At 48.2% G+C, this 25,173-nt stretch overlaps 1 protein-coding gene and 1 long non-coding RNA gene across 3 annotated transcripts in view; one reads left to right on the top strand and one right to left on the bottom strand.

Moving 5' to 3' along the window:
* Positions 1 to 25,173, bottom strand: part of LOC144806091 (vomeronasal type-2 receptor 26-like) — a 1,640,897-nt gene that overhangs the window by 915,260 nt on the left and 700,464 nt on the right. The gene's annotated exons all lie outside the window — the stretch shown is intronic.
* LOC144807947 (uncharacterized) lies at positions 20,046 to 20,833 on the top strand. The gene is made up of 3 exons (XR_013606533.1): positions 20,046 to 20,158; positions 20,247 to 20,336; positions 20,765 to 20,833. It is a non-coding gene; the product is annotated as an uncharacterized LOC144807947 (long non-coding RNA).

Below are 25,173 nucleotides of genomic sequence, written 5' to 3'. Positions count from 1 at the left end.
AGGAGCACTGATTTTTTTGTTTGAATATATTTTATTAGCATTTCTGAATCATTGGCAGTTATGTTCAGTACATATGACGACAATGAGCAGTTAAAGAGTTAAAAAAGAAATTATACAGCATTTGTAATCTTTTTACACCATTATAGTGACTACATTATTCAACAGTGATATGCACAAAAAATGAGAAACCGTTCGTGTACAGTGGTGGTTTTGCAAATAGACTGTTGAGGTCACTAATCTCACCCAATAGATCACCCATAGCGCCGACGAACTTGCACCCTTGAAAAACCAGCTTATCAAGCAAGGTAGCAAAAAAGCCCCCTGGTTCAACGATGACCTCAAGAAATCCAAGAAGTCCTGCCGTACTCTCGAGAAAACCTGGAGAAAAAACCCAACCTCTGATAACCTAGCCACCTTCAAGAACGCCACCCGCAAACACCACCAACTAATCCGATCTACCAAGAAATCAGCATTCAAGGATCGACTGCACAACAATGCCCAAAACAGCAAGGAACTATTCAACATCGTCAAAGAATTTACTAACCCCACCGCCGGCACCAACAACATTTCTCCCTCCCAAGACCTCTGCGACTCTCTATCCTTATTCTTCCACAACAAAATCGCCGAAATTCATAACAGCTTTGAAATCCAGTCCGAAGACCAGTCCACTCCACCCATTTCCGAACCAACACCGCCCTCTAACAACCTTTACGCCTGGAACCCAATCACCACCTAAGACACCATCCGCCTGATGAACTCCATCCACTCAGGATCGCCAACCGACCCATGTCCTCAGCACATTTTCAACAAAGCAGGCTCCATCATCGCTCCCCATCTCCGAGACGTTATCAACTGCTCCCTCAACTCCGCTACCTTCCCGGAAATCTGGAAACATGCCGAACTCAGTGCCCTTCTGAAGAAACCCACGGCAGACCCCTCCGAACTTAAGAACTACTGCCCCATCTCGCTCCTCCCATTCCCCGCCAAAGTCATTGAGAAAGCCGTCAATAGTCAGCTCGCAACCTTCCTCGAATACAACAAATCCCTCGATCCTTCACAATCCGGCTTCCGAGCCAAACACAGCACCGAAACCGCCCTCATCGCAGCAACAGACGACATCCGAACACTACTGGACAACGGAGAAACAGTTGACCTCATCTTACTTGACCTCTCCGCAGCCTTCGACACAGTCTGCCATAGCACCCTCTTACAACGACTCAGCAACGTCGGAATACAAGGAAAAGCATTGGAATGGATCATATCGTTCCTTGCCGGAAGAACCCAGAGAGTCCGCCTCCTCCCCTTCAAATCAGAGGCCACCGAAGTCATCTGCGGCGTACCTCAAGGATCATCACTCAGTCCCACCCTCTTCAACATATACATGAGTCTCCTCGCATCCATCGCGTGCCAACACAACCTCAACATCATCTCCTACGCAGACGACACCCAACTGATCCTCTCCCTCACCAAAGACCCGAACACAGCCAAAACCAACCTACACGAAGGAATGAAAGAAGTAGCCGAGTGGATGAAGAACAGCCGCTTAAAACTGAACTCGGACAAAACGGAAGTCCTCATCTTAGGCTCATCCCCCTCGGCCTGGGATGACTCTTGGTGGCCACCAGCCCTGGGATCCGCACCCACACCAACGGATCACGCACGCAACCTGGGCTTCATCCTGGACTCCTCCCTCTCGATGACCAGACAAGCCAATGCCGTCTCATCGGTACACAGACAAAATATCGAGTTTTAAATTTCGATATACAATTATATCGAAGTTTAAATATCGAAGGGACATAATATAGAAGGTAAGTAATATCGACACTCTTATTATCGATATTAGTAATATCGAAGTTTTAAATATCGATGTCAGTAATATCGAAGTAAATAATTTCGATGTTACTAATATCGATTTTTAAATACATTTTGTGTATATTATATTGTATTTATTATGTTTAATAATTTATTTTTAATGTAATTTAATTAAATGTTGTCTTTTAGTACTGTAGCGGGTTGTGGGTTTATAGGGGAATAGGGTGGGAAGTAATTTAATTATGTTAAATTAATTATTAATTAGTAGGAATTATAAATTAATTAATTGAGAATTATTTTTAAATAATTATATTTAATTGCATAATTGATAAATATGTTCTGTAGCGGGTTATAGGTTTATAGGGGAATAGGGTGGGAAGTAATTTAATTATGTTAAATTAATTATTAATTAGTAGGAATTATAAATTAATTAATTGAGAATAATTTTTAAATAATTATAATTAATTGAATAATGGATAAATATGTTCTGTAGCGGGTTATGGGTTTATAGGGGAATAGGGTGGGAAGTAATTTAATTATGTTAAATTAATTATTAATTAGTAGGAATTATTAATTAATTAATTGAGAATGCTTTTTAATTAATTTTAATTAATTGATTAATTGATAAATATGTTCCGTAGCGGGTTATGGGTTTATAGGGGAATAGGGTGGGAAGTAATTTAATTAGGTAGAATTAATTATTAATTAGTAGGAAGCATACATTAATTGTTATTAATTGGTAAATAATTAAAATTAATTGGTAATTAATTTTAAATAATTCATTAATTGATAAATGTGTTCTGTTGTGGGTTGTGTGTTTTTAGGGGAATATGGTGGGAACTAATTTTAATGTAATCAAGTAATAATGAATTATTTTTTATAAGTATGTTATTTCAACCCCTACGCTATCCAACACTTTCCCTACTGTTGCACTCTCTGGAGTTGGAATAGTAATTTTTACCCCTACGCTATCCAACACTTTCCCTACTGTTGCACTCTCTGGAGTTGGGATTGTAATTTTTAATAGTACGCTATCCAACACTTTCCCTACTGTTGCACTCTCTGGAGTTGGAATAGTAATTGTTACCCCTACGCTATTCAACACTTTCCCTACTGTTGCACTCTCTGGAGTTGGAATAGTAATTTTTAATCCTACGCTATCCAACACTTTCCCTACTGTTGCACTCTCTGGAGTTGGAATAGTAATTGTTACCCCTACGCTATCTAACACTTTCCCTACTGTTGCACTCTCTGGAGTGGGAATAGTAATGGTTACCCCTACGCTATCCAACACTTTCCCTACTGTTGCACTCTCTGGAGTGGGAATAGTAATTGTTACCCCTACGCTATCCAACACTTTCCCCACTGTTGCACTCTCTGGAGTTGGAATAGTAATTGTTACCCCTACGCGATCCAACACTTTCCCTACTGTTGCACTCTCTGGAGTTGGAATAGTATTTGTTACCCCTACGCTATCCAACACTTTCCCTACTGTTGCACTCTCTGGAGTTGGAATAGTAATTTTTAATCCTACGCTATCCAACACTTTCCCTACTGTTGCACTCTCTGGAGTTGGAATAGTAATTGTTACCCCTACGCTATCCAACACTTTCCCTACTGTTGCACTCTTTGGAGTGGGAATAGTAATGGTTACCCCTACGCTATCCAACACTTTCCCTACTGTTGCACTCTCTGGAGTGGGAATAGTAATTGTTACCCCTACGCTATCCAACACTTTCCCTACTGTTGCACTCTCTGGAGTTGGAATAGTAATTGTTACCCCTACGCTATCCAACACTTTCCCTACTGTTGCACTCTCTGGAGTGGGAATAGTAATTTTTACTCATACACTATCTAAAATGTATTTAGCTTTTTTATTAGTATTATGTTGTTATTAATTGTTATTTATGTGATTATTTTATGTATATAAATGTATTAGTAATTTATTATATTTTTATTTTTTTATAAGTTATGAAAATAATGAATTTAGAGTTAATATTAATGAAAAATATATTATGTATTATATATTTATTAATATTAATTTGTATTACATTATGTATTAATTTTAAATATTATAGTACATTTTTAAATATGTTTATTACATTTATAAGTATTATTTTGTTAATATTAGATTTTTATTTAATAAAAAAAACGATATTTTACAAAAAACAATATTTTTCTCATTCTATATTTTTTTTCTCGATATATTTGTACTTACCTTGTTAGGGATAGGATTCCTATATTTTTGACTTCGATATTTTTGTTCCGATATTTTTGTATATCGATATTTGTGTTATCGATATTTTGTCAGACATTCGTTTCATCATCCTGCTTCAACATCCTACGCATGCTCAAAAAAGTCTTCCGCTGGATCCCCACTGAAACAAGAAAGACGGTCACCCACGCACTGGTCACCAGCCGACTGGATTACGGAAACACCCTCTACGCAGGAACCTCAGCCACACTACAGAATAAACTTCAACGCATCCAAAACGCTTCAGCCAGACTCATACTGGACATCCCTCGCCATGCTCACATTTCCGACCATCTGAGAGATCTCCACTGGCTCCCCGTCAACAAGAGAATAACGTTCCGTCTCCTCACCCACACACACCAAGCCCTCTATAACCTAGGACCCGAATGCCTCAACACGAGAGTGTCCTTCTACACCCCCACCCGCCAACTACGATCATCCAATCAAGCCCTCGCCGCAATTCCGCGCATCCACAGATCCACCATGGGAGGAAGATCCTTCTCCTACCTAGCGGCCAAGACCTGGAATTCTCTCCCCACCCACCTCCAACTTACTCAGAACCACCTCTCCTTCAGAAAGCAACTAAAAAGTAAATGCACCCGCCTCCCCAAGCGCCTTGAGACCCTCTGGGTGAGTAGTGTGCTATATAAATTTCTGAACTTGAACTTGCATATGGTGTGTCATCTGTCTCTATATGTGTGGTGTCGTCCGGTACTGGTGATAGTGTTGGGGAGGATGTAATGATGAGCTGTGGTGTGGGGCTGCATGTTCTCCCCAGGACCACGTATTCCTTGGCCATACCCTGCAGTCAATGCACGGCATATCGGGCATATCGTGCATCATGGTAGCTTAAGGGGAGGTACTGAGTGCCAAATGAAGTGCAATTACCAATATCACATATGCACATTTAGAAGAGTCTTACCAGTGGTGAAAGTACCCTGGTTTTTGTAACGTAACCATTGTATGAACAGGGAGATGGGATAATTCAAGAAAAGAAGGAGAAGAACGAAGAAAGTCTTCTTCAGGTGTACAAATTGGAGGGGGGGATTGCAAAAAGAAATAGGGTCCGATATAATTAGAGTGAGGTGTGAGTGCTAGTGCTAATGCTAATGAGGCGTGAGGAGTGCCGATGTGTAATCGCAGGGGGAGTTCCATTAGGCCACGGCAAAGATGTTGGCCATGTCCAACGTGTGGGGCTGGGGTTCCCGCCTAGGGGGAGGGGGGGAAGGGGAGAGTTAACGCAGCCGTGTCTAGTGTTTAGGGAAGTGTTAGTATCAGAGGGGGTGGGGGTGTTTGATACATTTTGCGGTACGCCCTTGTGTCGTTGCTGCGTTGTAGGTTTGCATGTCGTGTTATGCATCTAGTTACAGGCGGGGAGGGAGGAGTTGGGTGCGTGGGGTTTCTGCCGTGTCCCATGTCTGTGGTCTGTTCTGAAAGAGGGCCATATCTCAAGTGATTCCTTGTTCTAGGCTTGCTTGTTGGAAGGACTTCAGGGTATCATCCCAGAGTTGTGCAATGGGGAATTTTCTCAGTCCCGTCTCCTCTCGGAGCAATATTGTGCCTTTCGCCCTCGCCCAATTGGTAAAAGAGGCATACCAATGTCGAATATGTGGGGGTTCGCTGTTTTTCCAGCGTTTGGTGAGCAGACGTTTGGCCGTAACAAGTCCTAGGTCCCAAAACCTAGTCGGTACTTTGTTCAGTTTAGTCCTTTTATAGAGCCCCAGGATGCAGGTTTCCCATGTGCACGGTATGTCCTCTTCAGTGCATTGTGCCAGCAGTGTTGTGATCGTGTCCCAGTACGATTGGATGCTGGGGCACAACCAGAGCATGTGTAAGAGGTCTGCTCCAATCAGGGAGCATCTCTGACATGCAGTGTTGGTGACCGAGAAGTATCTGTTAATTTTATCAGGCGATAGATATGCGCGGTGTATGATGTAAAATTGTATGATCTTGAAGTGGGAGTTACGTGGAACATTGACTGGACTATTCAACACCATTCCCCATTCTTTGTCCGTCCAGGCCCTTCCTCTATCCACCTCCCATTTGTCTCTTAGTTGTAGGGTGGAGTGCTGCGTATGTACCAGGAGAGCTTGCGCTAACCAGTGTACCACGTGGGTGCCATTACCCATGACATGTAGATATTATATGAATTGGTGCATTGGCGGCTCCTCAGACATGTCGCCCCAGGTATCCGCTAGCGGTCGCACTAGGGACGCATGTGACAGAAACTGCCCGGCTGGTAAGCCCGTGTCCGCAGCGAGTTCAGCAAAAGTAAGCAAGGTTCCGTCCGCGTAGAGGTCTCCTAGTGTCTCCACTCCCACCTGTGCCCATCTCTCTAGCATGGTTTCCGTTACCACTCCATCCCCTCTGGGAGTGCCCAGCAAGGGGAGCACCGGGGCGAATGGCCTCACCATTCGGGTTAGTTTTAAGCAGCGTAGGAAGCACCTGCGCGCCACCGCTAGGTGTAGTTGTGAAGGGCGGGGGGTCTTAGCCAGGGGATGGAACAACGTGCAGATTTGTGTGTGGGTCCAGTGAGTGGTGTCTGTGGCAGTGTCTTCTAAATTGCTGCCGCTCAGCCATCCGGATACCCACTGCAGTTGTGCTGCCAAATAGTACAATTCCAGGTTGGGGACCGCCAGGCCCCCAGCCTCAGCGGTCATATACAGCTTTGCCAGCGCTACACGGGGTCTACCTGTGTTCCAAATTAGGCCGAGGAGTTGGGCTTCCAATTCACGAAACACTCTGGTAGGGACGTAGTTCGGGATATTGGCGTAGTAATACAATAGCCGTGGTAGGACTATCATTTTCGTCAGCGCCACTCGGCATGGCACATTCAGGGTCAGGATTTTCCAGAAGGTCATCTGCACGCGTAATGAGGAGATCGCTCTCATCAGGTTCCCGTCCTGTATGTCCGATGGGTTCCTGTATATGTGTATTCCCAGATACCGGAACATTGTGGGATACCAATTGAGTCTCCCCCCCCCCCCCGATTCTGACATCATATTCAGGCGTCTCCAGGCTAAATGAATAGGCGCCAGATTTGGTCCAGTTGACTCTTAAGCCTGACATGTCCTCAAAGGTCTGAAATATGTCAGCTAGAGATCTTGGCGTGTTGGTCAAATCCCTGACGTATAGAAGCAGATCATCTGCATAGAGCGAGACTGCGTGTATACCCTCCGCCATCGGAATTCCCCATTCCTCCCCCGTGTCCGCAGTATCGTGGCCAGAGGCTCTATAGCCATGGAAAACAGTAGTGGGAACAGGGGGCAACCCTGTCTGGTGCCCCTTCGCACTCGGATGGCATCCGAGAGGAGCCTGCACATGCGCACACGGACGGTGGGTCTTTGATACAACAAGTTAACCATGTCTGTATAACCATCTCCCAGGTCGTACTTTTCCATCACTACTGTTAGGTATGGCCACTCCACTGAGTCAAATGCCTTTTCGAGGTCCAGTACTAGGCACCCCGATCGTGGCCATTGACGAGTAGCTTATTCTTGTACACGAAACAGTCTGCGAATATTATATGAGGTGCTACGTGTGGGAACAAAGCCGTTTTGGTCTTGGTGCACCAGCGCTGGAACCAGGGGGGCCAGCCGCTGGGCGAGTATTTTGTAATCCGCATTTAAGAGGGCCAACGGGCGATAGGAGCCCATGTGTGTACCATCTCTGCCAGGTTTGAGGATGGAGATAAGGTTGGCCTCATTCAGCGTGGGAGGGAGGAAGGAGTCTTCCGTAGCCGCTGCATATATTTTCAGTAACTCAGGAATGAGGACATCTGAGCAGGCCTTGTAAAATTTGGCGGGTAGCCCGTCCGGGCCAGGGGATTTGCCTTTGGACAAGTTAAAAATGGCTGTGCGAAACTCCTCAGATGTGAGCGGTGCTCCGAGATCTTCCCGTTGCGCAGCAGTCAATTTTGGCAATTGTAAAACCGAGAGGTATTCTACGATATCAGTTTGGGGGACTCGTAGGCGGGAGTTATATAGTGATTTGTGGTGTCATGTGAAAGCTTTGTGTATTTTTTTCTGTGTGTAGACCACCCCACCCCCCTTAGTGCTTATCGCTGACACCGGTGCCGCACGATCCTCCTGTTTGATTAGCCAAGCTAGTAGCTTGCCTGGTTTGTCACTGAGGTGGTGTGTGCGCGCTGACTGAGCTGCGTAATTAAGGTTACAAAGTCGTTCCAATAGTCGCGCGTGTTCCGCGCGCGCCGTCAGTAGGGGGCCGTCAGCGCCATTTATTGCGTCCTGTTCCCGTTGGAGTAGATCGGTCTCCACTTGTGTCAAGTCACCCTCTAGTTGCTTCTGCATGCGTCCCTCTGTGCCTAAGCAGTGTCCCCTGATCACAACCTTAAAAGTGTCCCATTCGACCTGGGGGGGGGATGCCGTGCCTGCGTTGTCCTCAAAATATTGCGTTGTTTGTGTGAGGAGGGAATCTCGGAATGCTGCATCCTGCAATAGGGCTAGCAGTACCCTCCAGGTGGGGATGGGTGTGCGCTCCCGAGTAGTATGAATATACCTTAGTAGTGGGATTGTGTGCGTGCCATGCATCATGTAGGTCCCATTGTGTGGCCCAGCTGGCCAACGCCCTCATGGCTCCATGCGCGGGCGTGCCGGGTTGAGGTGGGGAGGAGCGGTCTAGTAGTGCGTCTAAGATACAGTTATAATCTCCTCCCAAGATCCATGGGACGCCATGCCATGTCGCCAGTGTCATCGAGAGTCGTGCGAAGAAATCTCCCTGGTCAGTGTTCGGAGAGTACAAGGAGCCCAGAACCACTGGTTGTCCATCTAGTCTGCCCCGGACTACCACAATTCTACCATTAGGGTCGACATGTGTGTGCAACACTGTCAAAGGGGTCCCAGGCCGAACCCACAGCAGCGCCCCGCGAGCGTATGAGGAGTATTCTGTGGGGTATAACTGCCCACGCCACCTGCGGTGTAATGTACGTGCTTCTGTTCTGTTCAAATGCGTCTCTTGTAAGAGTGCAATATGTATCCGGTGGCGTTTTAGATATATATCTGATATCTGCGCGATGGTGTGTGCATGCCCCTGACTTTCCAGGTACACATTTTTATCTCAGCCATGTCTGCCGTCTAGGTGATTCCTGTTCTCCCCATCCGCCCCCGACCCACCCCATGCAGCCTCTCCAGAGCCTCCCGCACCTCCCCTCGCCTCACGTCCGAACATAGGTGTAGTTTCATTAGCAGGTAGTCCTCATTAATGCAAAATGGGTGTGAATATAAAAACACAACAGACCAGGATAGGCCAAAACAGTAAAAAATACCAAAAGGTCGGTTGCGTAACATGCCAACGTCCAAACTCTCAAAAGAGACAATAAACCTTACAATTCTAGGGGGTGTTAGGCGTTAGGCACAAAATTGCGAGTCATTAGTATTATTTACAAAAAGGAGTGTTTTCCCAGCCCGGGCCGTAGAGAAGAGGCCGCAGCCTGCAGGTGTCACTGAGGGTATCACAGCTTAGTTCTATAGGAGTGCGTCTGCCTAATGCAAGTCTCCAAGGGAAAGATCTGTGGGGGCACATGTCTCTGGTAGATCCGGGCCTTTAGTAGCCAGAGTCCAGCTGACGTGGATAGGGGGAGGTTGGCATTAGTGTGATACATCAACAGTGTTCAATGTCTGGGAGTATTACTCACTGCGTCTCATCGCCCCTACCCCCCTGGGGAAAGGGAGTCTCGCACCCGTCACAGCCTGGTCTGGATCTGATCCTAAGAGGTCGCTCCCCCCACGCTCCCTGGCCACAGAATCTGCTTGCAATCATCGTCTTGAAGCGCCTCTGCCGATTTCACCGTGGTATCGTAGGCATTTAAACACAGCGCTCTGATCGCGATTGTAATAGACATTTAACCATAGCGCATTGACTGTAATACAGCCCCGAACCTCGCACGATAATTAACATCTAAGCGCAACTTTGTCTGTTTGTATTGTAACTGCTGCCGCCTTTGACTCACTGTATCTCCGTGCTGCTTTACTGTGTGCATTACTTTGAGCAATTAAGCCTTGTAGTAACCTGCGTCCGTTTCACGTGCCATCCTCCATTTTGTCATCTGGTTTGTTTGTTGTGTACTCCCTTGGCCCGCCTACCCTCCCCTGTTACCGCCTCCCAGCTGACCCTCCCACGCTCTGCCCCCCCCACTCTCCATTTAAGATAGATGGTCTTACGCGCAGCGGTCACGCCGAAGGTGCGCCAAAGGTAAGCCCGTCTACGCCCGTCGGCGCCTGGACCGCGCCGAGCACCAGACCCCCTGGACCCCGCCACTCCCAACCCACTAGATTCACTTATGATGCCGCTTCTCTCCTCGCCCTCAACCCCGGACGCACTCCACTATGCTGCGAAACTGCCCCAGGACGTACCCATGGCCCATTCGCCTGCCTCTCCTGCAAGTTCAACTGCCTCCGGTCCCTCTCCAAACCCACTTCCTCCTCACACATCTCCGAACCCAACCACCTGAAATGCATCCTACTGAACACCCGCTCGGTCCACAGACACGCAACAGAACTCTGGGACCTAATCGACACTGCGTCACCTGACATCACCTTCCTTACTGAAACATGGATGAACGCATCTTCTGCTCCCGACATCGCCATAGCCATTCCGGACACTTACAAGATCATTCGAAAAGACCACACCAATCAAACGGGAGGAGGCATCGCCATCGTCCACAGAAACTCCATCAAAATTACTACCACCTCCGATGACAATCTTGCAACCGCTGAACACCTCCACTTCCAGATCCACACCGACCCCAGGACCACCCTTAGAGGCACCCTCATTTACAGGCCTCCAGGCACCCGCACTCAATTCAGCGAAGACATCACAGACTTCGTCAGCCCGCACGCCCTCGCCTCAGAGAACTACATTCTTCTAGGAGACCTCAACTACCACCTTGATAACATACTCGACAGCAACACCACCACCCTTCTGGACAACCTGGCCAATTTCGGACTCAAACAACTTGTTGACACCCCCACTCACACAGCCGGACACACGCTCGACCCTATCTTCACCTCCAGCAAGCACATCTCCTTCGATCGCACTACAGCTCTCCACTGGATGGACCACAGCTGTGTTCACTTCAGCTACATAACCACCCTGACCCACAACCGTCCACAACCCATTCCCCGGAGAAACTGGAACAAAATCCCCACCGACCAACTCCTCACATCACTCAACCAAAACCCTCCCACCCTCTCAATGGACCCAGACCAAGCGGCCACCAACCTCAAGCAATGGATTACCCACAGTGCTGACGAATTAGCACCCCTGAAAAAGCACCAGTTAAAATCAACCAGCAAAAAGGCTCCCTGGTTCAATGATGAACTTAAAAAATCCAAGAAGTTATGCCGCACCATGGAGAAGAATTGGAGAAAAAACCCAACCTCAGACAACATGGCCTCCCTCAAGGCAACCACCCGCAAACACCACAAACTGATCCGATCCGCCAAGAAATCAGCATTCAAGGACCGTCTCGACAACAATTCTCATAACAGCAAGGAACTCTTCAATATCGTCAAAGAATTCACTAACCCCACCGCAGCATCCAACGACATCACTCCCTCCCAAGACCTTTGCGACGCGCTATCCTCCTTCTTCTACAACAAAATTGCCAACATCCACAACAGCTTCAAGAATACTCCCAGTGATCAACCCGCCCCTCCCCCTTTAGATCCCACTCCTCCAACTAACAACCTCAGTGCCTGGAACCCAATCACCACTGAAGACACCATTCGCCTCATGAACTCAATCCACTCTGGCTCGCCTTCTGACCCCTGTCCCCACCAAATCTTCAACAAAGCTGACTCCATCATCGCTCCCCAACTCCGCGATGTAATCAACTGCTCTTTCAACTCTGCCACCTTCCCAGAAATCTGGAAACACGCCGAACTCAGCGCCCTTCTGAAAAAACCCACAGCTGACCCCTCAGAACTGAAAAACTACCGACCCATATCCCTCCTCCCTTTCCCGGCCAAAGTCATCGAGAAAGCCGTCAACAGCCAGCTTGCCGCCTTCCTGGAATCCAACAACTCCCTTGATCCATCTCAATCCGGATTTCGATCCAAACACAGCACCGAAACCGCCCTCATTGCAGCGACCGACGACATCCGAGCACTCCTGGACAACGGAGAAACAGTGGCCCTCATCCTTCTCGACCTCTCCGCCGCTTTCGACACAGTCTGCCACAGCACCCTTATACAACGCCTCAGCAACATCTGCATACAAGGAAAAGCATTGGACTGGATCATCTCGTTCCTAGCTGGAAGAACCTAGAGAGTCCGACTTCCCCCATTCTACTCTAAGGCCACCGAAGTCATCTGCGGAGTACCTCAAGGATCATCACTCAGTCCCACCCTATTCAACGTCTACATGAGCCCTCTCGCCTCTATCGCGCGTCAACACAACCTCAACATCATCTCTTACGCCGACGACACCCAGCTAATCCTTTCCCTCACCAAAGATCCCAACAACGCCAAAACCAATCTTCACAAAGGCATGAAAGAAGTAGCCAAATGGATGAAACAGAGCCGCCTAAAACTCAACTCGGACAAAACAGAGGTGCTCATCCTAGGATCCTCCCCCTCAGCTTTGGACGACTCTTGGTGGCCTTCCGCCCTTGGCACAGCACCCACACCCACAGACCATGCACGTAATCTCGGCTTCATTCTAGACTCCTCCCACTCAATGTCCAGACAAGTCAACGCCGTCTCATCCTCATGCTTCAACGTCCTTCGCATTCTCAAAAAGACCTTCCGCTGGATCCCCCTCGAGACAAGAAAGACGGTTACCCATGCATTGGTCACGAGTCGTCTGGATTATGGCAACACACTTTACGCCGGAATTACATCAAAATTCCAAAAAAAACTCCAGCGCATCCAAAACGCGTCAGCGAGACTCATTTTAGACATCCCGCGCCAAGATCATTGGCGCACCACATGCAGCGCACCACATGCAGCGCTTCTACTCTGCGCGAACTTGCCTGCTGCTCTTTTGAGCTTTTAAAATACCCGTTTTTTGTATTTTTGTATATTTGAGTTTAAATTGTTTCCCCTGCTTTTAATTTACTTGGCCCACGCCTACCTGTAACTGCATCATCTTACTTGCACTGTAATCGGTGGAACCACCGCTCTTTGCGGGTCCCTCGCCCTTGTTTGTTTGTTGGCGGCCATCTTTGGTTGGGGAAGAGGGTGCACGCGCTAGTCCTCTCTCTAGGAGGCGACTAGTGCTTAAAACCAGGCAAATCTGGTCAGTTCGTTCTTGACCATTAGCGCACCACATGCAGCGCTTCTACTCTGCGCGAACTTGCCTGCTGCTCTTTTGAGCTTTTAAAATACCCGTTTTTTGTATTTTTGTATATTTGAGTTTAAATTGTTTCCCCTGCTTTTAATTTACTTGGCCCACGCCTACCTGTAACTGCATCATCTTACTTGCACTGTAATCGGTGGAACCACCGCTCTTTGCGGGTCCCTCGCCCTTGTTTGTTTGTTGGCGGCCATCTTTGGTTGGGGAAGAGGGTGCACGCGCTAGTCCTCTCTCTAGGAGGCGACTAGTGCTTAAAACCAGGCAAATCTGGTCAGTTCGTTCTTGACCATTAGCGCACCACATGCAGCGCTTCTACTCTGCGCGAACTTGCCTGCTGCTCTTTTGAGCTTTTAAAATACCCGTTTTTTGTATTTTTGTATATTTGAGTTTAAATTGTTTCCCCTGCTTTTAATTTACTTGGCCCACGCCTACCTGTAACTGCATCATCTTACTTGCACTGTAATCGGTGGAACCACCGCTCTTTGCGGGTCCCTCGCCCTTGTTTGTTTGTTGGCGGCCATCTTTGGTTGGGGAAGAGGGTGCACGCGCTAGTCCTCTCTTTAGGAGGCGACTAGTGCTTAAAACCAGCCATGTCCACGCGCAGCGGAGACGCGCAGCGGGGATGCCGGAATATCGCCGGAGTTTCGCCAGAGTCAAGCCCGTCTGTGCCCGTCCGGGCCCAGACGGGCTCAGGGCATGCCACTCTGCTCAATCCACCCAGACTTCTGGCCCCCCCCCACAGGTATTCACGGGATTCACTGCTCTCGCTTCGCGCACCTAAACTGCCTAGTTGCCGTTACTACTGGGTTGAGGGTACTGCTTTTAAACATTGTCATGGATGTCGTTTATCTAAGAGCTGTGTGATTCCAAATTCACTCACTATGGCTTTGCTTAATTGCAGATCACTGCCTTGTCACGCGTTGGAAATACACTCCCTCCTTTTGGACCACTGTCTGGATGTGTTATTCCTGACGGAAACGTGGTTGACCGCGTGTTCTGGTCCCGACATTGTCAATGCTCTCCCGCCGGGATACCTCATTTTCCATCTTGATAGGCCGGATGGGAGAGGGGGTGGAGTGGCTATCGTGTATAGAGACACACTTGTGTGCAAAGCTGTAGATTGCGGTATCACCAACGCTGAAAGCTGTCATTTTTCCCTCGGCATATCTTCTTCCGTTTCCATCTCTGGCCTCCTTTTGTATCGGCCTCCTGCTATGCTGGGGAATTTTGGGGACTCTCTTATTGAGGCCATCATTCCATTAGCTGCTGCCTCGTGCAACTTTGTACTTCTTGGGGATTTTAATCTTCACTTCGATGACCCCAATGATGTAGTAGCAAGAGATTTATTGAGCTCACTTGGTGCTCTTGATCTTCACCTCGCTCATATGGGAGCTACTCACAACAGAGGTCATCAGCTTGATGCTGTCTTTGCTACTACTGCCAACTTGCAAGCCCTCCAGATGTTGGCCCTTCCCTGGACGGATCACCACCTTATTCCTTTCAGTTGGTTGTTGAAGAACCGGGGAGATCCCGTGCCTAGACAACATACTGTGGAACGACTCTGGTCGAAGCTGCCGGTTGACAGTTGGGTTGAAGAGCTAGCTATAACTCGCCCTGACCCTGTAGATGACCCCAATACTGCTGATCAACACCTGGCTAATTGGCTCACTAACTCTCTTGACCTACTGATTCCTAAAAAAAGGAGGCTTATCAGGGAGAGAAGAATCGCCTCTGCCCCCTGGTACACTCCGGAACTTAGGAGTTGTAGAACTTCTTGCAAAAGGCTTGAACGTGCCTGGAGGAGAGAGCAGACGGAAGAAAGCCGGGCTAATTATAAAAGAGAGATGAGGAAATACAAAAGTGCACTGAAGGATGTCAAAAAGAATTTCTTTAGTGATAGGATTGAGAGGGCAAGTAATTCTCCAAGAGAATCGTTTAAAATTTTTAAAGAACTTTTGAAAGCCCCGGTCCCGCCAGTCGTGCATGCCAATCCTAAAGACAAATGTGAAGAGCTGGCTAGTTTCTTCCATTCAAAAATAGATACAATCCTATCCTCTCTGCCCGTTATGCCTCAAATCTCTGAACCGGCTGCTGGTCCAATAAGCTGTTTGACCGAACTTGTCTCCTTTGGCCCCTTCTCGGAAGAGGAGGTTACAAAGGTCTTGTTGGAGATGAAGAGTGGATCTCCGAGTGATCCAGTCCCTATGAAACATCTTAAACTTGTGGCTAACACTCTGTCAGCTCCGCTGACCGACCTTATTAATCTTTCTCTCTCTCATGGCATAGTCCCTCAGAGATGGAAAAGGGCAGTAGTAAAAGCCCTACTGAAAAAAACAGGCTTGGATCCCTCCAATTTGACCAACTTCAGGCCAATCTCGCTTCTGCCGGGGTTCTCTAAAATCGCCGAGAAGCTGGTTAACCGTCAGCTTTCCTACCATCTTGAGTCCAACCACCTGTTGGGAGACTCCCAGACTGGTTTCCGTCCCGGCCAGGGAACGGACACGGCCCTGCTGGCGGTAGTGGAGGAAGCAAGGAGCACTCTTGATGCTGGAGGATCAGTGGCAGTGATCCTCCTGGACTTGAGTGCTGCCTTTGACACCGTGAGTCATCAGGTGCTCCTCCAACGCCTGTCAGAGGTAGGTGTCTCAGGGACGGCCCTGAAATGGTTGGGATCCTTCCTCTCCAACCGTTTCTACCAAGTCTGGGAAGGGGCAGAGCAGTCTTCCCTATTCCCTCTTCAATGTGGAGTCCCGCAGGGCTCATCGTTGAGCCCTACTTTGTTCAATGCATACATGACTCCACTTGAAAGAGTGGTAGCCCCCTCGGGGTTGAAGATCATCAGCTATGCTGATGATACTCAGCTGGTGGTGGGCCTCACTCAGCTGGCGGAACAACCCAATGTGTTACATGACTGCCTGGCCAATGTCCACCATTGGATGTCCAACTCGGCTCTAAAGCTCAATGGAGGAAAGACTGAGCTGATGCTCTTGGGCAACTCCAGTCCCTCCATTATTGCCAGCTGTTGGCCCCGGTCTCTTGGCGATCCACCATCCCCCAAGAAGGAGATCAAGTCCTTGGGAGTATGGTTGGAGGAAGATCTGTCCTTTAGGACTCACGCCAGGAAGACCGCGGGGGTTTGCTTCGGTCTACTGAAGTCAGCCCGAAAGGTGCTACCACTGCTGCCGGATCCAGCTAAGAAGCTTTTGATGCGTGGTTTAATCCTGTCGAGGCTCGACTATGGAAATGCCCTGTTTCTTGGTGCCCCCGAAGCGACCTTTAAAACCCTCCAACAGGTGCAAAACGCAGCCGCCAGAGTCTTGATGGAGATCCCTAGAAGGCAGTCTGCTGCCCCGGCCCTCAAAGCGCTTCACTGGCTCCCTGTTAAGGAGCGGGTGAAATTCAAGGCGCTGTGTACGGCCCATAAAATTCTACATGGCAAAGGCCCCCCCATCCTTTTTAATATGGCCCGTCCTTATAAACCTCCACGCCCTCTGCGCTCGGACCAGCAACATCTTTTGCAATCTGCGAGAGTTAAGAGAGCTCGGACTGGGGGCAGGCGTTTTTCGGTACAGGTGGCATCTCTGTGGAACTCTCTGCCCCTTAAGATTCGCTCAGAGCCCAAGATCCTACTATTCAGGAAACTCCTTAAAACCTATTTGTTTCCTCAGTAGTGAGTAATCGAGTCTCTCCTTCTTGGTCTGTCGCGCCGGGATGCCCCCGGGTAAGCTGAGCGCGTTACAAGTTTCATATAATAATAATAATAATAATAATAAGATCACATCACCGGACACCTAAAAGACCTCCACTGGCTCCCCGTCAACAAGAGAATTACTTTCCACCTTCTCACCCACGCACACAAGGCCCTTCATAATCTAGGACCCGAATGCCTCAACACTAGATTGTCCTTCTACAAACCCACCCGACAACTAAGATCAGCCAATCAAGCCCTCGCCACAGTCCCGCGCATCCGAAAATCCACCATGGGCGGCAGATCGTTCTCCTTCCTGGCTGCCAAGACATTGAACTCACTCCCCACCCACCTCCGCCTTACTCAGAACCACATCTCCTTCAGAAAAGAACTGAAAACATGGCTATTCGACAAGTAATGAACCCTCCCTCTAGCGCCTTGAGACCCTCTGGGTGAGCAGTGCGCTATATAAATGCTTGAACTTGAACTTGGTCCCACTCGCACCGAAGCGAGTACGGAAGATGCAGGCAAGACAGTACTTAACAACAGAATAAGACAATTAATGTATGCTAACTGGCATATTCTAAATGTTAACCTTCCCAAGACAGAACAATTGCCTAAACCAATCTTTGCGTATAAAAGGAACAAATCTTTGAAGGACCATATAGTAAGATCTAGAATGTTGACACCTAACAGAAATGAACATCAGATTTCCTTTAATATGCAACCTGTGACAGGCACGTATGGCTGCAGTAATTGTAAATCTTGTCAAACAGTTTTGCAAGGTCCCAGTCTCAGATTCAATAAACAACTAGTGAAACCAAGGGACCTTAATAACTGCAGAACCAGTAATGTGATTTACCTTATTATCTTTCCCTGCCAATTGGGCTATGTGGGCCAAACTGGTAGAGCAATCAATGTGAGACTGACAGAGCATAGATCTGCTATACGAACAAAGAAACTAACTGCTCCTATGGTCTCACACTATCTTGATCAGAACCATACGCCAGATAACATGCATTGGTATATCCTGGAAAGAGTTGAAGTAAAAACTGGCTTAGACTTGGATAAAGTGCGCAAGATGCGGGAAGTCTATTGGATTTTTCTGCTTGGAACATCAACCAATGGGTTAAATTCAGAAATCCCATGGGAACAAGCATTGCTATAAAATCCATGCATATAAATAGACTTAGATCTTAGTCAATGTTATGGTTAACTGCAAGAGACAATACTGTTTATGTCTTAGTGATAAATTAAAATGCAAATGTTGAGAGGGAATAAACAAGATTTGTGGATCTATGCCTTCATTAATTTTGTAAGATCTGGGAGACATTTACAATGACTTTGACTATACTATAGACGTGTGGCCCTTCCCTATCTAACTGAGCGTTCAACCTGAGTGCTGTTCATATCCTTGCTTACTTCCTCACTTCGTAGGTGCCTGCAGCTTCCATATCAGGGGCTTCCATGACCTGCATATTGGCCTCCAGTAATCCTGCACATAACTTAGCCCACCTGGCAGGCCTTTGCACCTTTAGGCTTTTAGTAACCCTGCACATAACTTAATCTACCTGGCAGGCTTTTGCGCCTCTCCAATATGTCGGCCGCCGTTACACCAGCTGGCATACCTCATTGGTCGGCACTTGTCGCTCACGCCTGGTGCACTTTTGTTACCACCCGGTGACGCTCGCGCTACACAGCATACTTCTATATTGGTAACTATACATTAAACAGCCCCCGATATATTTAGATATTCTTTATCATCCTCGGGTGTCTTTATATATATATATCGCTGAGAGCGCAATCACCGCACTAGCCATGGGAGAACTTTAGCTCTCAATATAAAAACATCCCATCTTGCCTTTTCACCTCAGGCTATAATATTCTTACGAGGGTTTTTATGGCATCAATTACATTCAAAGATGGCGCCCCCTTTTTGACCGTGGTTGATTCCACTTACTCCCTGCTTCATTCTGGCGAACATCGCGAGACTTGCTTTGCGACGTCACATGACATCGGGACCGGGCAGTTTAAATATCTTCCAGATACTCTAGTACCGATGTAGCATTTCGGGCATGACGGCAGTTCGTATCGGTCACATCGCAAGTAAGTGTACCTATGCTTACCTTCTATGTTAGACTAGGACAGATACTATTCTTAATTATGTAGATGTAGCAGGACTATAGACAGCTTTAATCTATCAGATACTAGCCGCTTGTAGCTAGACGTTCACCACCACGACAATATATTTAGAGACTAGTCTCACATGCAGGCTTATTTAGCAAAAGCTATGCAAACTTGCTGATCATTGCGATCACACTGTAATTTCCAACACATATAGCATGGGAATTTTAAGCACTGTCTTTATTCTCTCCCTGTTGGCCCTGACAGATAGGATTACACCATTGCCGCTTGGCCGTATCCCGCAATCCAGCAGGCTCTCCCCTACGTCTGGTTTAATATTGAGCAGTGCTTACATCACCCAGCCGACTATCAGCAGGTATAGACATAGGGACATTTTCAGTGATTATACAGCCACCCATGCGCAGCATGTCACTAATCGCGTGCTTTACACAAAATTTAACCCCTGCTTTAGCATTTGCTTCTGCGCCAATCTCGGACGAACAAACAGCCTCATCCTGACATCCAGCACGATCCCGTCACGGCACTACTCCATTCTAAAGGTGCACACAATCCTTCGTCGAATTTTAGCAGGTACATCTATAACATATTTTGACCGTTTAAGTAGCCATCTCTGCATAGAACGTTAGCAATTGTACAATTTGTAAAAAAACTTGCCCTTATTGCAGCATCCGCTCCTGCACGTATCTTTGAGGGCATAGAGCCGACCCTAATTGCATCATCTATATAAGAAAGCCACAAGCAGGTATTTTCTGATCATTCAGCGTTACCGCAGTAAGCTCCATCCTATGGCAGTATAAATGCTTATATCCTGTATTATCTCTACTCTTTGGTAGAATCGTGCCCATTGTGACAGTATCTAAGCTTTGGGGAGTGCTTCAAGTTGACGGCTTCACTCCGCGCATCCTTGCATTACCAGACCGTCATTTGAAAAGTTTACAACACAGGTATTACGATACATAATTGGTGATTCTCTGTCATCATAGGCTACCCTTCCAGATTAATTAGTCTGTGTTTTCACATGTTTTCCATCAGAATCCATTCCTGCTGTAGAATTGTATCCTGTGCCCGCACCACGATTCTGCACATACCCTCCATATACATAAAGCCCTGCACATGTAAAAGGTAGGATATACACTAATTCAGTGCAATTAAGCCATTGGTCAATAGCGCATGGGAGCCCCTGGTTGCTAATCTGCAGTCACTTACATTTAGACTCCATATGTATTAAAGACTCATGGTTAGTATGAAAATGAGATATGGCAAATCGGATATTATTGAGAGAAATGGAATCCAATGCATTTTGCATGTAATTATAATTTGCATGTTTGTATATATGTAAATAACATTTGTATATTTGTAGATAGTACATTTTAATGTTAGAATGTGTAAGTGTCTAGGGTAGAGAGCTTTCGGAGTAAGGAGAGAACGCTCACTCATCAGATCAAAAGAATAAAATGAGTATAATATAGATATAACTACTGTCACATGTCGCACAATATAGATTGTTCTAGTGCTGAGTATAATTAATTGAGTATTTTCTACCGTTTTAGTATCAAACCGACATAGCAGAATACAAAACTCCTGATGAAGGCCAGCCGCCGAAACGCGTTGGATCTAGTTTTGTAATGGGCAAAAATATGCTATTGTAGTTTTGATTTGTATAAGAAGTATATTAATTGTTATGTAAATATATGTAAAAAAGTGATTCATTGTAAAAATTGTTACAAAAAGTGGAAAAAAGTCAAAAAATAATAACCATTAAATAGAAGTTTTTCAAACTCATATATCACGGCATTTCAATTTATATCTTTCTGCAATATGTGATAGAGTATAAGAAGCATACACATAACCCGGTGTACAGGTCGTTTTTTTCAACAAAAAAAAAAAAATGGCAAGACAGTGTTGACCATGTATCATTCAGGAGCTTCCTGTTACTCTTTTCAGTTGAGTAGATCTGCTGTCTAACGCGTGACATCGGGTGGGTCTGTAGATAGCTGGGAGTCTGGTATTCCGTAAATGGCTTCATCACCACTTGGAAACGCACGCGGGCTGGCATTCAGGGCAGAGGACGACGCCGGAGAGCCGCTGATTTCCGTGGCTTTGCGGAGTGCATCCTGCTGCTCCAGTAAGACCAGGTCTGTAGGCGGGGAATGGGTCGTCGCCTCCTGTGTTTGGTGGGGCGTGGGCGATTTGCGACTGCGGCGTCATCTCGATCCACGTGAGCGCGACATCATAGCGGTCCCCTGTTCCCGCCGGGGCGCCTCGCCCACGCTGCCATCCAGCCAAGCTTCAACCTCCTCAGGGCTAGTGAAAAAGTGCGTCTTGTCCTGTGCCACCACTCTCAATTTGGCGGGGAAGAGGAGTGAGTACTTGAGACTCGTCTGTCGCAGCCTTCGTTTTACAGCAAGGAAGGAGTGTCTCTGACGTTGCACTTGAACTGTATAGTCGGGGAAAAACATCATGTTGGCGTTATCGATCTGGATCTCTCCGAGATTCCTGGTTTCGCGTAAAATTGTATCACGGTCTCTATAGTTAAGGACACGAAGGAGCAGCGGTCTAGGGTTGGAGCCCGAGGGAAATGGCCTCGTGGGTACACAATGTGCGCGCTCCACTACAAAATATGGCGACAGCGTGACTTCTGGTAGGATGGCTCTCAGCCAATCTTCCACACGTTGTGTGGGGTCTGTCCCTTCCCACTTCTCCGGCACACCCACGAGTCTGATGTTATTTCTTCGTGCCCACCCTTCTGCGTCCTCAGCACGGTCTTCCAAAAACACAACTCTGTTCAGGAGGTCTCGTATGTGCTTATCCGACTGGTTCACCCGGGGTTCTAGATCTGCCACCGTACCCTCCAGCGATTTGGTGCAGTATGCCAATTTTTTGTGGTCGGCCCTGAGGTGATTGAGATCAATCGCCACACTGTCAATTTTAGTCTCCAGTGAGGTACGAGTCTGTTGGAGTGCCTCATCCAGGCGTTCCATAACAGCTAGCACATTGTCCAGTTTCGTCGTCACCTGGTCGGTATTCATTTGTGGTGGTGATTTGTCCAACTTCCCTTTCGTTGATGCACCTCCAGTGCCGGTGCGTGTCTTCACACCCCCAGACATGAGCAAGGCGGTGGGCGACAGCGCCCGCTGCCTGCGAGAGGGTCCGCCTCGGCGGGGGGCACTCCGTCGTGTAGGTCAGGCAGTTGGGGTACTAGGGCTTGACCACTCCGGGAGGCAACCAGGATGCGCAATGTTGCCCGTGTGGGCGCCGTCAACTCACCCCCCCATCAACACCCTGTGGGTGCAGTGATTAGTGAAGGCAGCCGATCGATTAAGGGCTACTAGATATGTCAATCAATCAGGGTATGTAGCTGGTGTTGCAGTGTCTCTTCGCGGCAGTGCGGTGTGTAGCGCGTTCCACTAGGTTCCCCTCACCTCCACTGTCGCGCCGGAGCAAGCACCTAGCGCGGGATATGCAGTCTCCGTTACGCCGGGGGGGTGGGTGCTCGCTCTCCCTCACTTCCTCTCGCACCTTCCAGCTGTTGTCCGCAGCAATGGGGTCTGCGAGATTGCCAATCCCGGGGGGCCCCCACAAGTAGCTGGTGGCGGAGTTCCGATGTGCCAGGTCAGCGGCGCGTCCCGGTTGTGGTCAGGCCTCAGCAAGCCGAGGGTGCGCTCTCTCTCCTAGTGCTCGGCCTTCAGGGGTTCCAGTTCCACGTGTTGCGAGGGTCCGTCGCTAGGCCTAGTCCCTCAGTAGGACCTCCAGTTACACGTGGTGTCGCCTTTCCATCAGGATTGTTAGGTCTCAGCCGTGGTGCGGGGGCGATCGGGTGTGCTCCTTTCGTCGTGGGCTCCCGTAGATGGCGCAGCGCGGGGTGTGTCTCACCACACGTTCTCGAGCGTTCTCGTGCCTGCCCACCATCACCAGGTCCCAGCGCGTCTGGCTGGATTGCGCCGCTCCTTCAGGTATGTCGCGTCGTGTCTGTCCGCACCCATCGCCAGGTGCTTTAAACGCTCCCTGTGAGAAGTTGGCCTGATGTATGATGTCCACAGTTCTGTGGGCCCCTGTATCAGTCCAAACAATCCCTTATGGTGGTGGTTGTAAGTCAACCTTAAAGACAAGCTATCCTAGTGGTAGCATGGACTAAGCAGCCTAAAAGCTTAACTCAAGAGGATATGTGAAGCCAGCTGTTTTACCATATGCAATCTTGTAATATCAAATGAAAGGACACCACACAAGTTATATATTATAAAAATATATGTATTTGAATAATCCCCACTACTCTTTATGAGCAATGAAGCACAAGCGTTAAAACAAAAGCACAATATTACATATAGAAGTTGCACAGTTATGGATGAGGCCGGTGGCCACTCGAACCATATATCAATAAAGTGGTATAACAATCACTAATCGATCAGGGGTAAGGCCTAGGGCCTTGTGAATCGCTGGGACTACACTGGACTAACAGCAGTTAGGACGGGAGTGCCCGCGGGATTCGGGTGCAGTGCAGGAAGCACACGCATGCACCAATGTTAAGTCAATGGTGCGTAAAAGTTATCGAGTTACAGTTTTAAGAGTCTTCCGACTGGCCTAGAAGGACAAAACTTTAGACTTAGACACTAGAGGTGTTAACTACTACAGGAGCACCGGTGTTCAAGAGTTACCTCACCCACAGGAAGCGGGTGCACAGGTGCAAAGATGTGTCGGGTTTCGTCACGAAGATCTAGGGTGCCTGGAGATGAAGATGCTGCAGGCGTCCAGAAGAGAAGTGTCTGGTGCGATCCAAGGGTGGATCGAATTTGAAGAGTACCTGAAAGCAGAGGGGACAGAGTCTGGGTCACTAGCCAGTGACCAAGAAGGAACCAGGCAATGTCGGGCGCAATCAGGTCGATGTCGTGTAGCTTCTCTCCGCTGCCACGTGGTCTCTGGGGCACCGAGGATGTCCTGGAGTGAATCACGAGCTGTCCCACGAAGGCTCTCGCTGTCGGCGGTGTCGGCTTCAAAATTGGAGTCAACAAGCCTTGGCAAAGGCAACCCACGCAGGATTCGGAGATGGCTTAATACTCGGACAGGCAAGGTCTGAGCGGGCGCTCCTTTTCAGGGGAGTGAGGGCCAGTCTGGAGCAACCAGACTAGCAGAGCAAATTCAAAGGTTCGCTGGTACTGGGGCCACTAGCCAACGGGCAAGCGACCGGACCAACGTGTCGAGCAGGAAAGTGCAGAAGGGCCCCACGCAGCACTTGTCGAGTGTAGAGGGGTGAGCTTCGGTGCAAAAGCTGCTCGGGGCTGGAGCTTCTCAAACTCCAATGCACAGCTTCGAGGGAGCCTCGGATGCTGCACGGTCAGCGCTTCATTGTTCCTCCAAGATGGCCGCTCCCACGCTTCAGGTCGCCTCCACAGGTCTCAGCTTTGCATAGACTGTGGAACGGGCTTTTAGAAGGCAGGCACGCTGGGTCTTGTCGATCTCTGTCGCTCGAGTTCCGGCGGGAACTGCAACAAAGCAAACGTCAAGGTGCTGGATGGTGCCTGTTTGCACTGGGTGGTCACTCCTTGACCACAAGGGAGATTCTTCAGTCTTCTACGTCGAGTAGGATGTCGAAGGGTCCAGAGTTTCATTTCATAAGTTTCAGTCAGGATAATCTGATGTGCATTGGCACTGCTCCCACCTATATTCCAAATCTGGGGGCTGGATTACCTGCTAGGTCCCTCCAATGGGTGGGACCCAGGAAGGGGGTGATTACACCCCTTTCCTTTGTCCAGTTTGCTGCCAGGACTCGGGCTGGATGGCCCCAGAACCGGTTTGACTGGAATCTGCTCAGGGACACCTTGTGTGCCCCAGGCAGTGTCTAGTTTCTTTCAACCCTCCCTGCTACAATCCACTATCTCCTGTCTGGGGTGGTGTGACACCTCCCTGTGACAGGAGATCCTTTGATAAAGCATCCTCTGCCGAGTTTCGGTCAGCAGCAGGAGGC

This window comes from Lissotriton helveticus, chromosome 1_2, assembly GCF_964261635.1.
Source record: "Lissotriton helveticus chromosome 1_2, aLisHel1.1, whole genome shotgun sequence".
NCBI lineage: Eukaryota > Metazoa > Chordata > Amphibia > Caudata > Salamandridae > Lissotriton > Lissotriton helveticus.
The sequence above is the reverse complement of the archived record's forward strand: the minus strand, read 5'-3'. Positions and strand labels throughout refer to the sequence as shown.